Source organism: Danio rerio, chromosome 4 (assembly GCF_049306965.1).
Source record: "Danio rerio strain Tuebingen ecotype United States chromosome 4, GRCz12tu, whole genome shotgun sequence".
NCBI classification, from domain to species: domain Eukaryota; kingdom Metazoa; phylum Chordata; class Actinopteri; order Cypriniformes; family Danionidae; genus Danio; species Danio rerio.
In genome coordinates this window covers 55,241,173-55,257,022 of record NC_133179.1, presented here as the reverse complement: position 1 = coordinate 55,257,022, position 15,850 = coordinate 55,241,173, and the positions used below count along the sequence as shown (strand labels likewise).

The window sequence follows — 15,850 nt, the reverse complement described above, 5'->3', positions numbered from 1 at the left end:
TGCTTGTTTTATAGAGCTCACCGGAATGAATTATAAAATTGTATAGCTTTGAGGCGTAATGAATAGTGCGACAAATAGAGTTAAACAACCTCTTTGCTTGCCATTTTAAGACTTGCTGTCTTTTTTTAGTCTCTGTGTGCAAAAACGTCTTGCCTCCCATTCAGAGTTGGCGCTGTGGCTTAGTTGGTCAAAGCGCCTGTCTAGTAAACAGGAGATCCTGGGTTCAAATCCTAGCAGTGCCTAATGTACAAGTTTCATGTCTGCTTTTTGTTAAGAGTATCGAGTGTTTACGCAGCGGGATGTTTAGCAGTCGGTTTCTTAACAAAACTCAAATCCTTAAGAACGCTGCTCGTTCAAGAGGGCTTTGGACGATGCCTTTATATAGCATAGTGTGGTAATGCCTAACCAATTGGACTTTAATATTTCAAGTCCAGACATTCCCACATGCAGCGCTACCGTTGTTAGTTTTTTTTTATTTTTTGGAATTAAACATTTAGCCTTTGTCAAGGTCGTTTGGCACTGTGGCTTAGTTGGTCAAAGTGCCTGTCTAGTAAACAGGAGATCCTGGCTTTGAATTCCAGCAGTGCCTTGTCCGCAGTTGGCTGTTCTTTCATGGGCCAGAGAGTACTAAAAAGTGCTTTCTGTCCAACAGTTCTAGAGGAAGCAAAGCACTTAGGCTCTGTGGCGCAATGGATAGCGCATTGGACTTTTAGGCTGTGAGCTGAGACATTCAAAGGTTGGAGGTTTGAGTCCCACCAGAGTCGCAAGCTTTGCTCTTTTTCTTCACTGACTTAAGGTGTGGTGCGTTTCTAACATTTTAGGCATCTGTCCATCCCGTTTTGCTTCTTTCTTTCATTGCGCAGTGCAGGCTCAGATACTAGGGGTACTCTACAATAAAGCCGATGACTTAATTGAGCTGTTTTAAATAAGGGAGATTAGAAAACGGTGTAGGGCCTAGTGGGCTTGAGGAATGACTCGTCGGCAACCTGTGGTTTTGGGGAAAAGTAACTGCCACCTATTGTTGAGATCACGCCTTTTGGATTTGTCGTACAAGAGCCTCTTTATGCATGTGCAAAGTAACTGAGTAGAAAGCACAGTATATTTTGCTTCCCCCCCCCCCCCCCACTGTCTTAGATGAAACTGCGTTTGGAAGTATCGTATCCAGAGGTTTTTTCTTTTAGTGTTAAGACTAAGTTGGCCAGAGCACCTGTCTTGGGAACAGCAGGTGCTAGGTTCAAATCCAAACTGCACCTTTCCCTCAGATTATGGGAGAGTGGCTTTCTGATCTGAAACTCTTTCAATGGCCGATAGCATATGTTTGTCCTGATTTCCATTTTCCGAGCTGACTCTGGGTTTGGATGACATGGTCAGGCTTGAGACATGATCATCCAGACTCTAAAAGACCGCGTCCGGCTTGTCTGCATTTTCTGCATCCTGACATGCTGGTTTTTGTTGTGTATTATTTTTTCTTCTTCGATTTTTGTTACCGGGCAAATGTCTCTTACTGTGAATTTCTGTGGCGCTGTGGCTTAGCTGGTCAAAGTGCCTGTCTTGTAAACAGTAGATCCTGGGCTTGAATCCCAGCAGCGCCTTAGTCCAGGTGGTGCGTGTGCTTGTTTTATAGAGCTCACCGGAATGAATTATAAAATTGTATAGCTTTGAGGCGTAATGAATAGTGCGACAAATAGAGTTAAACAACCTCTTTGCTTGATATTTTAAGACTTGCTGTCTTTTTTTAGTCTCTGTGTGCAAAAACGTCTTGCATCCTATTCAGCGTTGGCGCTGTGGCTTAGTTGGTCAAAGCGCCTGTCTAGTAAACAGGAGATCCTGGGTTCAAATCCCAGCAGTGCCTAACATACAGGTTTCGTGTCTACTTTTTGTTAAGAGTAACGAGTGTTTACGCAGCGGGATGTTTAGCAGTCGGTTTCTTAACAAAACTCAAATCCTTAAGAACGCTGCTCGTTCAAGAGGGCTTTGGACGATGCCTTTATATAGCATAGTGTGGTAATGCCTAACCAATTGCACTTTAATATTTCAAGTCCAGACATTCCCACATGCAGCGCTACCGTTGTTAGTTTTTTTTTTTTTTGGGAATTAAACATTTAGCCTGTGTCAAGATCGTTAGGCGCTGTGGCTTAGTTGGTCAATGTGCCTGTCTAGTAAACAGGAGATCCTGGCTTTGAATTCCAGCAGTGCCTTGTCCGCAGTTGGCTCTTCTTTCATGGGCCAGAGAGTACTAAAAAGTGCTTTCTGTCCAACAGTTCTAGAGGAAGCAGAGCACTTAGGCTCTGTGGTGCAATGGATAGTGCATTGGACTTCTAGGCTGTGAGCTGAGCCATTCAAATGTTGTGGGTTTGAGTCCCACCAGAGTAGCAAGCTATGCTTTTTATCTTCACTGACTTAAGGTGTGGTGCGTTTCTAACATTTTAGGCATCTGTCCATCCCGTTTTGCTTCTTTCTTTCATTGCGCAGTGCAGGCTCAGATACTAGGGGTACTCTACAATAAAGCCGATGACTTAATTGAGCTGTTTTAAATAAGGGAGATTAGAAAACGGTGTAGGGCCTAGTGGGCTTGAGGAATGACTCGTCGGCAACCTGTGGTTTTGGGGAAAAGTAACTGCCACCTATTGTTGAGATCACGCCTTTTGGATTTGTCGTACAAGAGCCTCTTTATGCATGTGCAAAGTAACTGAGTAGAAAGCACAGTATATTTTGCTTCCCCCCCACTGTCTTAGATGAAACTGCGTTTGGAAGTATCGTATCCAGAGGTTTTTTCTTTTAGTGTTAAGACTAAGTTGGCCAGAGCACCTGTCTTGGGAACAGCAGGTGCTAGGTTCAAATCCAAACTGCACCTTTCCCTCAGATTATGGGAGAGTGGCTTTCTGATCTGAAACTCTTTCAATGGCCGATAGCATATGTTTGTCCTGATTTCCATTTTCCGAGCTGACTCTGGGTTTGGATGACATGGTCAGGCTTGAGACATGATCATCCAGACTCTAAACGACCGCGTCCGGCTTGTCAGCATTTTCTGCATCCTGACATGCTGGTTTTTGTTGTGTATTATTTTTTCTTCTTCGATTTTTGTTATCGGGCAAATGTCTCTTACTGTGAATTTCTGTGGCGCTGTGGCTTAGCTGGTCAAAGCGCCTGTCTTGTAAACAGGAGATCCTGGGCTCAAATCCCAGCAGCGCCTTAGTCCAGGTGGTGCGTGTGCTTGTTTTATAGAGCTCACCGGAATGAATTATAAAATTGTATAGCTTTGAGGCGTAATGAATAGTGCGACAAATAGAGTTAAACAACCTCTTTGCTTGCCATTTTAAGACTTGCTGTCTTTTTTTAGTCTCTGTGTGCAAAAACGTCTTGCCTCCCATTCAGAGTTGGCGCTGTGGCTTAGTTGGTCAAAGCGCCTGTCTAGTAAACAGGAGATCCTGGGTTCAAATCCTAGCAGTGCCTAATGTACAAGTTTCATGTCTGCTTTTTGTTAAGAGTATCGAGTGTTTACGCAGCGGGATGTTTAGCAGTCGGTTTCTTAACAAAACTCAAATCCTTAAGAACGCTGCTCGTTCAAGAGGGCTTTGGACGATGCCTTTATATAGCATAGTGTGGTAATGCCTAACCAATTGGACTTTAATATTTCAAGTCCAGACATTCCCACATGCAGCGCTACCGTTGTTAGTTTTTTTTTATTTTTTGGAATTAAACATTTAGCCTTTGTCAAGGTCGTTTGGCACTGTGGCTTAGTTGGTCAAAGTGCCTGTCTAGTAAACAGGAGATCCTGGCTTTGAATTCCAGCAGTGCCTTGTCCGCAGTTGGCTGTTCTTTCATGGGCCAGAGAGTACTAAAAAGTGCTTTCTGTCCAACAGTTCTAGAGGAAGCAAAGCACTTAGGCTCTGTGGCGCAATGGATAGCGCATTGGACTTTTAGGCTGTGAGCTGAGACATTCAAAGGTTGGAGGTTTGAGTCCCACCAGAGTCGCAAGCTTTGCTCTTTTTCTTCACTGACTTAAGGTGTGGTGCGTTTCTAACATTTTAGGCATCTGTCCATCCCGTTTTGCTTCTTTCTTTCATTGCGCAGTGCAGGCTCAGATACTAGGGGTACTCTACAATAAAGCCGATGACTTAATTGAGCTGTTTTAAATAAGGGAGATTAGAAAACGGTGTAGGGCCTAGTGGGCTTGAGGAATGACTCGTCGGCAACCTGTGGTTTGCACCTTTCCCTCAGATTATGGGAGAGTGGCTTTCTGATCTGAAACTCTTTCAATGGCCGATAGCATACGTTTGTCCTGATTTCCATTTTCCGAGCTGACTCTGGGTTTGGATGTAATGAAACTGGAGGTACCAAAAAACACTCAACACATGATTTAGGATAGATTAAATAAAAATAAATTCATGCACTTTTTGCTTTGATATTGAACAGAGGCCAGGTTACCGGTCAGGTTTGAGACATGATCATCCAGACTCTAAAAGACCGCATCCGTAGGATAGATTAAATAAAAATAAATTCATACAAACTTGACGAATATTTTATGATTTAGGCAGAGCGACAGGTATTAAGTGTTACAATATTAATACACTGATGATCCCAAAGTAAATCCCAGGTAAATCTTGATTGGATGCCTGCATTATTCATCAATTGGTAAATAAAAGTTGTTGTGCTAGCTACCCCAAGGATTCGCATACCAAAAAATTTGATTTGGTATGCGAAATGTATTTTTTTGCTGTATGGAACAGAACAAACACTCATTTGGGGGATGGTTGGTCTCTAGAACGACAAAGTCAGTTTGGGGGGGGGGGGGTCTTTCTCTTGAACTAGGGCCAGTAGAAATACATTCGGTCTTTGGAACAATCGCTGGCAAACGCTTGGATGCACTCACCGGGGGGTGTTGATTAAACCCAGGCCCAAACCCACCAAGCCATGCCCGAAGAGAGACCACCTTTCCTGACTTACCTGTCGGGACGTCCTGCGCCTGGAGGTGCATGCCCGAAGCCAATTGTCTCTGACCTGCCGTCGTGGTTTCGGCGAAGAAAAAGGGACTTTGTTTATTTTTGGCTTTTGCGGTTGAACGAACCAGGGGTCTAAGGGCAGGCTAGCAGCCCCCAGAGCCAAGGCTGGTGTGCGCTATGACCCTGGTGCAGGCGGGGAACCAGGGTCCAGAGGCATCAAACACTGCCCCACGTAGGAGTGCCCGAGCCCGGGCAAGGCAGGTGCGCGCTATGACCCTGGTGCAGGTGGGGATCCAGGGTCCAGAGGCATCAAACGCTGCCTCAGGTAGGAGTGCTCAAGCCCGGGTAAGGCAGGTGCGCGCTATGACCCTGGTGCAGGCGGGGATCCAGGGTCCAGAGGCATTAAACGCTCCCCCAGGTAGGAGAGCCCGGGCGAGGCAGGTGCGCGATATGACCCTGGTGCAGGCGGGGATTTAGGGTCCAGAGGCATCAAACGCTGCCCCAGGTAGGAGTGCCTGAGCCCGGGCAAGGCAGGTGTGCGCCATGACCCTGGTGCAGGCAGGTATCCAGGGTCCAGAGGCATCAAACGCTGCCCCAGGTATAAGTGCCCAAGCCTGGGCAAGGCAGGTGCGCGCTATGTGGGGTTGGGTACCAAAACTCTGTGCCATAGTACCTTTGGAACCAGTATGCACTGGATCAAATCAGCATATGAATTTCTGTGCATAACTTTGGTGCTGCAACAAGAACGTAAAGCAGGTCGCGCACCGGAAGCGCCACTCGGCAACGCACAGCGCCATGCATTTTATAATCAACAATCAACACAAATCAAAAACACACGCAATATAGCCCATAGTCAGCGCAAACTTCTCATATGGGCTGTCCTTACCAGCACATGTAAGCTCTGTTAGAGTCATTTTGTCATTCCCAGTTCATAATAGTCCAAAAGGCGAATCTAATCATGGCAGTTTGTTCATGATTCAGGTTGCTAAAACAATTTTGTTCCTGTGTTTTGCCGGGCTTCTCTTTTTTTCCGCGTTTCACTCTCGCTTCACTCTTGCGCTTGTCCTTTTTTTCTGAATGGATCAGATGACGGGGACACTTCAATAATCACAGACACGTTCGTTATATCAAATATAGACGCGGACGCGAGCTCCCAAAAGAAAGCGAATACCGCTCACACTTTTAGACGGGCTCGTAAAACAACAACAGGACACGGCAGATTTTTCTTCTTTTTTTTTTTTTACTTTTATTGACAGCAGTCAACATAAATACAAACAGTAATAAGAACAGTCCTGAGATTGGGCCCGAGCATACAAATAAAGATATATATAATGACAATATAGATCTGAGGAAAAAATTAAAAATAAATAAATAAAAGTAAATAGAGAAACTTCAAGCAAAAATACAAACTTAGAGACATAAGTGACCTATCCAATGAGGCTTTGAACTGGTCCCCATCTTCTTTCAAAGATTTGAGTCTTCAGCTGTATTTGTGCTGTCAACTGTTCCATTGAATATAACTGTCTGATTTTTTGTATCCACTGTGAAATCGTGGGTGGTTCAGGTTTAAACCAGTTAATTGTTATATTTTTTCTTCCAGCCATTAGCAGGAGATGTAGCAAAGTTTTCTGATCATGGGACAGATCCTCTGGAAATTTATCCAGTAAAAACGTTAAAGGGTCCCAAGAGAGATTCACTTTAGGGAGCTTTTCCACGATCCCCTTTACTTCAGTCCAAATGTGTTGAACAATGGGACAGTCCCAAAATATGTGCGTTTGATCACCCACCAGTCCACAGTTTCTCCAGCACTTATTGCTGCCACAACTACCAGAACGGAAACACTTTAGTGGTGTCCTGAAAAATCGAATTTTAGACTTCCAATTAAACTCCTTCCACATTTGACTCCCCACTCCCTTATGGCAACCAGAACAAACATCTACCCAAGTATCATCATCCAATGTCACATTGAGTTCTATTTCCCATTGTTGTTTTATATGTTGTGTGTTATCCGACATATCCATCATCAGTTTGCAATAAATTAAGGACACTTGTTTTTTCATTACGCCCTTGTTTTCAATCAGATGAATCAAGTGTTTTTCTATGTTTGTTGGTTCTCTTCTGAGCTGATCCCAATTCTTATGTTTTGTTAAATAGTCCCTTATTTGTAAATATCTGTAATGGTCCCCTGAGGGTAGATTAAACTTGTTTCTTAGTTGGGAGAAAGATTTCATTACATTTCCCTCAAAGAGTTGGTTTACAGTAAAAAGCTTTTTTTCCGCCCACATCCCAAAGCCCCTGTCCATTAGAGATGGAAGAAACTCAATATTCTGACTTATGGACATGGCTCGTGAGAGGGCCACCAATCCTCTTGATTGTTTTTGTACCTGGTTCCAGATTTTTAGAGTGTTTTTAACCCATACATTTTCTATCTTTATTTTCTTCTGTGTCTCTAGACCAACAAATGGGAGCCTCGATAGAGATATTCCAGGCATTGACACCTCCTCCATGGAGACCCATACTGTTTTCTGGATCACGAATGATCCAGGCCACGATTGCTCTTATTTGGGCAGCCCAATAATACATTTTTATGTTAGGCAGCCCCAGACCACCATTATCACCCTTATCTGACATCAGAATTTTAAGGCGCACTCTTGGCCTTTTGTTCTGCCAAATAAATTTTGAAATGCACTTTCCTAATGATTTGAATGCAGATTGTGGCACAACAACAGGAAGGCTTTGAAAAATGAACAATAATCTTGGTAGAACATTCATTCTAATACTTTCAATTCTTCCTAGGAGAGAAAGTGGAAGTATATCCCATCTATTCAAATCGGTTTTAATTTCCCTAAATAACTTTTCATGATTAGATGAAAACAACTGAGTGGTCTTAGGGGTAATTGTTACTCCCAGATATTTAAACCTCTGTGTGGGGTGTCTAAATGAGACCAAATTATCTAACTTTGATGGCCAGTTCCCAACAATCATTAATGCTTCAGATTTGTTTGTATTAACCTTATATCCCGATACAGTACTATACTTATTAAGGCTTTGGAGCAGGGCAGGGATGGTGGTAATTGGATTTTCCAGAAATAATAAAATATCATCAACAAAAAGAGACAACTTATGGGGAGCATTGGTTTCGTCTCTTATTCCCTGTATAAGAGGATTGGATCTTATCAGTTCAGCCAGCGGCTCTATGCTAAGTGCAAATAAAGAGGGGGAGAGGACTTCACCCTGTCTAGTGCCGCGTCCCAGCGGGAAAAAATCAGAGCAGTGGCCATTAAGCCTTACTCTTGACCTGGGGTCTTTATAAAATATTTGGATCCATTTGATAAAGGTGTCATTAAAACCCATATGTTTGAGAGTCTGCTGTAGAAAGGCCCAGTCCACTCTGTCAAACGCCTTCTCAGCATCTAAGCTGAGAAGCATTGATGGGATATTCCTTTTTTGCGCTATTATTTGGAGATTTAAGGCTCTTCTGACATTATCTGTTCCTTGTCTCTGTGTAATGAAACCAGTCTGGTCAGGTTTTACAAGTTTTCTTATGTGGTTTTGAATTCTGTTTGCAATGATGGCCGTAAGTGTTTTCAGATCAACACATAGAAGGCTGATGGGACGATAAGAGGTGCAGAGTGTTGCGTCTTTGCCCTCTTTATGGATGACACTAATAATGGCTTCAGACCATGACCGGGGGGAACACCTTCTGAGAAGGCATAATTGTAAACCTTATGCAAAATCGGCATCAGCTCTTTTTCAAACACTTTGTAATATTCTCCAGGCAGTCCATCTACTCCTGGAGATTTGTTATTTTTAAGTTTCATAATGCTTTTTTTAATTTCTTCTTTTGTTATTGGGCTTGTTATTTGGTCAGCTTCCTCCTCGGTCAGTTTACTAAGATGAATTGATTTAAGGAAATTTTCAGTCTTTTCCATCTTATTTGGGCAGTCCTCTTCCCTATATAACTCCTGGTAATAGTTAGCAAATGCCTTTGTAATCTCCTTCGGTTGGTGCATCATATCCCCCGATTTTGGGCACTTTATTTTATGCACCACTCTGCTTGATTGCGATTTACGCAGTTGAAATGCTAACAAACGACTAGCCCTATTACTAAATTCATAATATTTTTGGTTTGTAAATCTCAGCTGCCCCTCTGCCTTATAGGTTAACAAGTTGTTCAGTTGTTGTCTAGTCTCATTTAGTTTGTCCAGTAAATCATCCGTCCGAGTTGTCTGAAATTCTCTTTCCAATGTTCTGATTTTATTTTCTAATACTAATTGTTCTGCAATTCTCTTTTTTTTAAATCTGGAACAAATTGCAATAATATTGCCCCTTAGAACACATTTGGCTCCCTCCCATAAAACTGTTGGAGACACCCCATCCTTATCATTAAATTCAAGATAGTCAATAATGCTTTTTTGTAGCTCCTGTTTAACTATTTCTTTATTTAATATAGATACATTGGCTCTCCAATATTTAAAATTATTATTTGGGCTCATCTTTAACTTCAAACATACTGGAGCATGGTCTGAGATGGTGTTTGCTTCTATATTACATTCTGTGGCTCTAAAGGAGTCTGTTCCCGACATCAGGAACATATCCAACCTTGAGTGGGCACAGTGAACTTGTGAGAAAAATGTAAAATCTCTTTCCTTGCGATGTAAGCTGCGCCAGACATCAACCAAGCCTAATTCCCCCATCAGTGCTAAAAGAGCTAGAGACTTTTGGGATTTTGAACCTGAACCTGCAGGGAGCCTATCAACCGCTGCTCTCAAAACACAATTAAAGTCCCCGCCAATTAGAATAATCCCTTCTGCTTTATCTGCTATCAATGATGCCATCTTCTTGAAAAAAATTGGGTTGTCCTCATTTGGAGCATATAAATTAAGCAAAGTTATTTTAATGCCCCCTATACTTCCAATTACCATCACATACCGCCCCTCTTTATCACAAAAATGTTTTTCATGACAAAAATAAATAGATTTATTGAAAAGAATTGCGACACCCCTCTTTCTCCCATTGTGGTATAAGGAGCTATATTGCTGGTCAACCCATTCTCTCCTCAGCTTCAAATGCTCCTTTTCTGAAAGATGAGTCTCCTGAAGCATAGCTATAGCACAGTTAAATTTCTTTAATTGGTTGAATACCTTTTTCCTCTTAATGGGGCTACACAGCCCTTTAACATTATAAGTAACACAAATTAGATTGTTCATCTTGTACTATGAACTTATTCATCATGGAGCAAAACGAAAAATGTTTTTTACATATTAGTAGGGATTGGCTCATTTTCAATCTCAGGACATAAAGAACATTAAGAACATAACAGAACAAAAGTGAACAGAACAATGTAGACTTCCACATACCAGACTGGATCAGTCAGTTATCAAACCTGAAAAATCCAGTCCCCGATGTTTCCTGGGCAGAGGTTGGTGACTGGTCCTCCGTGGAAAACAAAACTAAACGTTTTGCGTCGCTGCGTCCGGTTCTTAGGGCAGTCTGTTGCACACCAAGCCGTGGAAGGATGAAACTCCACTCGTTTTTACAGTCTCAAACATGAGATGTACTCGGCAAAGAAACACTAAATAAAAAAAGAAAAAGAAAAGAAGAAAGAAACATCTCACTCTTTTGTGGTGAAAAAGGATTCAATCCCCGCGTATGAACGTGTTTGAGGGCCGCTCCACGCTTTCGCTCCCGCAGTGCTCCATACGCGTTTGAACAGCTCCGCTTCCAGCCGCTCCCTCTCGTCCACGCGCACCCTTTACCCCCATCTTCTCAAGTACAGGTTGAGCATCTGCCATCGTCGGAAAGATTTTCTCACCGTCTTCTAGGCCCACTCTCAGCTGTGCAGGAAAAATACACCTGGCTCTGATGTTCTTCGTTCGCAGCTGCTTAACTGCGTCACGCACAAGCGATCTTTTCTTCTGCAATTCGGGTGAGAAGTCGTGGTCCAAGTATATTTGTCCTTCTTTATACATGACTTTTTTTTACTCCCATGCTTTCCTTAGAATAGACTCTTTGACGGAGTAGTCCAGAAACTTCACAATCAGGGATCGCGGGGCAGCGTCTGGGTTTTTAGGTCTGGCGGTAAGTGCTCTGTGGGCTCTCTCGATGCTGATGCTCATCTCTGGGGGTAGTTGAAGGACAGATTTAAGCATCTCTTGTACGAAAAGTTTTACATCTGTTCCTTCACTTCCCTCTGGCACACGGTAAATTCTCAGGTTGTTTCTCCGTAGTCTATTCTCCATGTCCTCGCAGCGCCCAGTCAGCAGCATTTCGCGCTGCAACAGGTGTCGGATGGCCTGCTCATGGCGCTTCACAGTATCCTCGTTAGCGCTAATACGGTCCTCCGCCTCCGAAGTTCTCTTTTCCAAATTTATCACGTCATCTTTTAGTCCTTTAAAAGCCGTTTCTAGTCTCGTTAAGGAGAGCTGAGATTGCATGTGTCCCTCTTGGTTATCTTTCCTCATTTTCTCGAGTTCCTCCAATATTCTTGACCCAGAGTCATGCGGGCTAGCATCTGGAGCCGCCGGTGAACACGAGGCTTGTTTCAGAGTCAACTGTTTCAAGTTGTCCCCCTTGTCCTTAACTTGTTCCTGTTTTTGCGATCCCTTACCTCTCAGGGATGATGCCATTTTGTTTAAATAAAGATTCGCCGAGTTTTATGTAATTTTAGTTAGGAATTATATTCGTATTTGAACGGAGCAATTTCTTCAAGCTACTACTAGCCACATGACGTCACCGGAAGTCGTTGTTGTTTTCTATAAATTTGTTTTCTTTATTTTTTTTATTTACTGCAGTTACGTTGGAGGGAGGTGCTGGCAGAATGTTCAGAGAATTTTATGTGACTATATTTTAATCTGCCACAAATTGTGAAAATAAATTTTGTACTTTTATACTATACTCACGTCTTTTGCCTATCCATATGAGAACTGAACCTGTGTGGCCTAAGAGTAATGTTTAAGCCAGTTTCTATTTCCTGGGAGAAAACCTCTCAGGTGGCGTAGTCGGATTTGCTTTGTGAATAATTTGTTAATCCCTACTCTGCCCCCATATTCCCTCGCGTCACATTCCTTTCATAATTTTTGTTTCTTAAAGGGCCATGACACCCCCCACTTTCGGTTAAAGTCTACTTCAGAATTTTTTCAAAAGATGCATGATTAATGGGCGTGGAGCTCCGCGAGATCGTGCAGGAGTGGGCGTGGCCAGCAGGGGAGAACGTGAGCGAACGAAGCTAGCTCACAAAATGAGACAAACCGTGAGGAGACGCATGAGTTTATAGTTTACAAAGTTAAAATGCAAAAAAATGAACAGTGATTTATTGCCCTGCTACATGTTATTCGTAATTTCATATACACATAACCAAAATTTATATCATTATAAAGATAAGTGTGTTCATGTAAACCCTATAAATGAGGACTTCTCCCTCAATCCCCGTATCCAGCAGACTCAGTGCAGCAGGTCTCCTGACCTGTCTATTTTAACCATTAGTCCTGCTGGTAATCTGGAGGATTTAGGCAAACACAGCAGCACAGTGATGTGTCTGAATGTGAACGAACTCCTGATAAAAGTCAGCGTCCGCCATTCTCTAATTCTCGTGCTGCTCTCCTGACAAAAATGCTAGCAACACACACACAGCTTTGCTGTATGATCGGCCCTGACAAGATCGCGGGGGAAAACATGCAACAAACCCCGTGGATCATGGAAACAAACGTATATGAGCGGCTAAATACTGTGTGCCCGTGCCGTGGGTCTGTGACGTGTCCCACAGCTAGGGCTTGACTCTGGCAGATCTCATGAATAATTAAGCAGCCGGCTCTTCTCATAGGATAAGAAAACTCCGCTATGAATAATAATGAGAAACCAACGTGTCATCATTGCACTTGCAGTTCTGCGCTACGTCGCCGATTTTGATCCCGCCCGAAAAATCATTTTAAACCCGGAAGCTAAAATTTGCTGACAAAAGCTCAAAACTATCCAGTTTTCCCCACAATTAAAGCTGACAGGTGCTAACATTGTCTTTACTGATGCTCAACACACACAAATCTGTTAATATAAAAAAAAAGTTCTCCATGTGTAACCCAGGTTACTGTAGTCCTTATCAAGCCCTTTAACCAAATAAATAAATAAGAACAATAACTGGAGTACATGTAAAATAATTTTATTTGTATTTTGTAATAGTCACAATGTTATCAAAAAGAAAAAAGAAACATTATATAATCGTAGAATGCAGATAAAATTAAATGCATCTATTTAACTGCGAGTGAAAAAAATACTAGCTCCGCCTCCCGGAATGACGTCATCTGCGCGCGTTGAGTTGAGAGAGAGGCAGAGTCACAGCGTGAGAGAGGAGTGAAACGAGAGAAACGTGAACAGCTGGAGCGAGCTCGCGGCCCGCGTCGTGTATAGCTGTAAAATTTGAGAAATTAGAAGTAAAACAAGCAGTTGAAACTTGATTTAGTTGCTGTAATATACTACTGTCCGTACTCAAACCCCCAATCGCGTTTGGACCAAGGACAGGAATCGTCTGAAGCACAGATCTGATTAGGCTGTATTTTTTTTTTGGTTCATAAGTGATTTTTTCTTCAACTATAACTACTATATTTCTTGGTTGGGTTTTTTTTTGTGTGTTCTTTTCCTCTGTTTTTGTTTTTCCATCTCCTCTGTTCGTGATCCTGACACCTGACATTTGGAGTGTGGAGTTCTAGAAGTCCAAAGTATTCTTGTTTCTGCCATCTTGGAGGACATTCGCTGTTGGTGGAAACTGGCGAGCCGCCCGGTTTTATGGAACCAATATTTCGTGTTGCCCAATTCATCTGATTGGTAGGAAATTTGAGTTTATATTTTCCATCGTCTATCGGACACAGGAACGACTGGAAGCCAGAGTCATTTTTAGTTCTATTTTTCTGGAACTGAGCTACTAATCAGTGTTAAAACACAACACTGCAACGGGTGCATTATATACATTTGAGTTTATTGAACTGAACTTGAACATTTCGCAACCAAACAGGTGATCAATCATATTTGTTTGATGGACTAGTGAATCATTTTGCCGAATCACTTTGGTATCTGACAAGAAATTATTTTCTGGGTTCAATTTTCTAGCCGTTTTTTTTTCCTAATTGAAGTGTTTCAATTATTACTATGGTCTTACTTACCTGAGGAGTGCTGAAGTTGTTTATATTTACCTTTTACATTTTGTTTTTGTGAAGAAAACACTTGACATAGTGTGAAAAGCCTTTATTTTATTTTATTACTTTATATTTGGGGAAATATACATTTCAAAGTCCAAATTTGAGAATAATTAGTTTGTTATTTTATTTAATTTATTTCATTTCTCACTAATATTTACAATATAAATCATATATATTTTGATACAAAAATTCCTGTCTTGTGTCATCATTTCCCTTGTCTTGCTGCAAAGTTGGCTCCAGAGCGAACTTAAACTTCTGATAACTTGGTCCAAAGTTGATAGTATAATATTGTAATCTCCTTGGTTTCTATATCGTGCGGGTTACACATGGTGTCCTGAACCTTTAAGCTTGACACCATTCAGTTTCAAACACAATATGAGGAAAAATAGTAAACATAAGTGTAGATAGTTAATGTGTGCACAGCAGATGTTTTAACCTCCTCTGAAGAAAAGCAAAATGGGCACGGTGATGCCAATGAGTACATCAGAGGGTTTCTTAAAGGGACATTCACCACATCATGACAGGGTGGACGGCAATTTTAAGGACATGTGCAAAGTTATTAATAATATTATGAAAACAAAATAAAAGTTATTAAAATGACTTTTTATCAAATAACTTGTTAAAGACAATAAGAATATTTATAAATCTTTTTAATTTGATCTAATTTACCTACGTTATAGACTCACTGAAGTTGGCTAAGCAGTATGTGGGACATGGCAAACACAATGAAATAATAAGGTAAAAATTGATAAAAACATATTTCAAAACACTGATAATTCTACCTGCATGTGTGTAAAGGTTTAACCAATTATATTAAATCATCAGAGTTTCATTATTGCACATTATGTTTAAATAGGACTGATTCAATCTTGTGGGACATTAAAGTCACTTCATAGTGATAATGACCCAGCTAGTGTAACTAAAACATGTAGTAGTAGTAGTAGTAGTAGTAGTAATAGTTGCTTTTTACCTAAACGGCACCTATTTTACCCCTTTTTCAAGATTTAAGATGCGTCTTTTGTGTCTCCAGAATGTGTCTGTAAAGTTTCAGCTCAAAACACTCATCAGATTATTTGTTATACATTTTAGAATGTTGGGATTTTCTGCTTCAAACACTTAGTCTTAGTGGATTAAACAAGTTTTTCAAAATGGTCTTACAATGTTTAGAGTAAAGATTTTGATCAACTCCAAATATTGAATATATGTGTGTCTGTGTATGTAGGAAAGATAGCAGATATGTTGTGTAAAGTGGAAAACGAGGGAGAAATGTATCAATAAGTCATGACTGCAACAGTAAGTGGTAAATGTGAAGAGGCCACAAAGCTGAGATGTTGTAACTGCGGAGGGGAACAAAGCTCAGCGTATTGTAAGGTTAGTAAAAGGCAGGCAGGAGTACAAAGAGTCAAAACTATTCAAGGAATCAGTTATGCAGAAGCAGCGAAAAAGCTTTCAGAAATTCTAACTTTGTTTAAACAAAATGAAAGCAGGAACAAAATTGCAGAGACATGTCAAAAATGTGAACAATTGAAAGCAGAAACTCTGATAGTGAGCAAAAATTATTTTGTATTATTCATGGCAGAGATAATACATTTTTAGCTCAAACAAAAAATAAGAATGAAAGGATTAAAATAATAGTCAAATCAGCAGAAAAATACCTGAATGTGAAGGATCTGCTCTGGAAAACAGTTAGAGACATCCTCAATGAAGAGACACAATCAT

General features: G+C 41.3%; 5 non-coding genes across 5 annotated transcripts; all 5 read left to right on the top strand.

The window, feature by feature from the left end:
* Positions 1-168: 168 nt before the first annotated feature.
* trnat-agu (transfer RNA threonine (anticodon AGU)) lies at positions 169-242 on the top strand. Its single transcript has one exon. It is a non-coding gene; the product is annotated as a tRNA-Thr (tRNA).
* A 1,276-nt stretch (positions 243-1,518) lies between these two features.
* trnat-ugu (transfer RNA threonine (anticodon UGU)) lies at positions 1,519-1,592 on the top strand. Its single transcript has one exon. It is a non-coding gene; the product is annotated as a tRNA-Thr (tRNA).
* A 186-nt stretch (positions 1,593-1,778) lies between these two features.
* trnat-agu (transfer RNA threonine (anticodon AGU)) lies at positions 1,779-1,852 on the top strand. The gene has a single exon. It is a non-coding gene; the product is annotated as a tRNA-Thr (tRNA).
* A 1,267-nt stretch (positions 1,853-3,119) lies between these two features.
* Positions 3,120-3,193, top strand: trnat-ugu (transfer RNA threonine (anticodon UGU)). The gene has a single exon. It is a non-coding gene; the product is annotated as a tRNA-Thr (tRNA).
* Positions 3,194-3,379: 186 nt separating this feature from the next.
* On the top strand, positions 3,380-3,453 carry trnat-agu (transfer RNA threonine (anticodon AGU)). The gene has a single exon. It is a non-coding gene; the product is annotated as a tRNA-Thr (tRNA).
* The last annotated feature ends 12,397 nt before the right edge of the window (positions 3,454-15,850 follow it).